The 1739-nt window shown below is 40.8% G+C and overlaps 1 non-coding gene across 1 annotated transcript; it reads left to right on the top strand.

Moving 5' to 3' along the window:
* Nucleotides 1–1364: 1364 nt before the first annotated feature.
* LOC132492866 (U6 spliceosomal RNA) lies at nucleotides 1365–1471 on the top strand. Its single transcript, XR_009532919.1, has one exon. It is a non-coding gene; the product is annotated as a U6 spliceosomal RNA (small nuclear RNA).
* Nucleotides 1472–1739: the final 268 nt, after the last annotated feature.

Genomic DNA, 1739 nt, shown 5'->3' with positions numbered 1-1739 from the left:
AAAAACAAAGAATCATCAGTTGTCACTAAATATGCCTTTCATGTTTCCAAATGAAACGCATTTGCGCACTCAAGAAATAGGATAGAAACGTGCAGGCCTGCCATTGTCAGATGCAGACATCTTCATTGGATTTTGATCCAGCTGCTGCAAGATATATAAAAAGCTATCAAATCTGGCAACTCAGTATTGGTTATTTTAGGAAAATTCCAAAAAACCATCCCTAAACCTGCACTGATTTTTTCAGACAACTTCCCTGGCCGGACAGTTGGTTTGGAAACGGTAGCATTAAAAACCTCTGCCAAGCCTGCCCCTCGAAATGGTACCACAAAGGACGCATTGCCTGTGGCCGTTAAAGACAGGCCACAATTGCAGAGTCGACCTGTGTTCCTGGACACTTGAGCTGCAAATCTCTGCCTCTCACCCCGCAAATCTCCTATTCCAACCTAACAGCAAATCCTTAAAAGCATATGAGTGAAAGTGGCCGAACCCGGGTCTTTACAGACCAAAATGAAAAGATTAGTATGTGCGATGTCTCATAACATCCTTTCTCTGTTGTAAGAAATCTTCCTATGCATATTGGCAGTCAGCTCATTTCTAGCATGTTATTTGCCACAGACACTGGCTGTTTTAAAAGGAGAAAAAGTGGAGTAAAAGGAGCAGGCAGGGAAGGGAAGAAGAAAGAAAAAAGAGGAGGGAGAAAAGGAAAAGAGAAGGGGAAAGAGAAAGAGTCAGGGTTCCAGGGATGGTGTATAGAGGAGGTTATAGAAAGCAAACCAGAAATGTCAAAATTACCTACAATTCTTCCTTTGAAGTCTGTTGAAACAGAAGAGATCTACAAAATCCTGAAGAGCATACATATTAATCACAGCCCCTAGCATCTTGACTTGGGGACCTCTTCAGTCAGGCTCAAGTCTCTGGAGGCTTCTGATGGATACCAAACAACTCACAGAAAACAGTCAGAGATGTCACTGCCAGCCACAAATGGCTCTCTCCCTGTGAGGTCTATACATCTCTCTACTTATGACAAAGAGAAACGCAGATTATGACCACTATTATTCAATGTCAGTCAACAAGGAGGGCAGAACATGTGGACCACTAACTAAATCTGCTTTAAGGATTTTTGGCTCTGCCTTTAACTTGTGCACTGTATCATCTATTTTACAGTCAAAAGTAAATTGAAATGCTCAAAATATTGATGTAACATCACATCCATTAGTTGAATTAGGTACAAGGGTTCATTGAGAGGATCCATTCATTATATTTATATTGTTATTAAAACTATTACCCAAATCTAAATGCTCGAGACCCACAATATATTTCTCCTCGCATAGAACACCCCACTCCTTCAAAACACCACCTTTTCTGCACTCACTTCCGCAGCACATATACTAAAATCAGAACGATACAGAAAAGATTAACATGGCCCCCGCACAAGGATGACATGAAAATTCGTGAGGCACTCCCTATCTTTTAAATTTTAAAAAATAATAAAATTTATTAATTTTTTAAAAAGCATTTTTGAAGAGTGACCTCCTTTTCTGCAGTGCTCTAGCTGGCTATCAGCTTCCATCTTGCCAACTGTTTTAGTCAATGGAGTCAGATTGATAAGAGAAGCACAAGTTGAGACCCATGCTTCCTCCACCCAGAATGGGACTTGGAGTTGGGAACCTATTGCAGCCGGATGATCTTTCTAAAATGTGAATCTGTTCACGAGGCGCTTCTGTGTAACACCATTCAGC

This window comes from Mesoplodon densirostris, chromosome 6 (assembly GCF_025265405.1).
Source record: "Mesoplodon densirostris isolate mMesDen1 chromosome 6, mMesDen1 primary haplotype, whole genome shotgun sequence".
Taxonomy (NCBI): domain Eukaryota; kingdom Metazoa; phylum Chordata; class Mammalia; order Artiodactyla; family Ziphiidae; genus Mesoplodon; species Mesoplodon densirostris.
The sequence above is the reverse complement of the archived record's forward strand: the minus strand, read 5'-3'. Positions and strand labels throughout refer to the sequence as shown.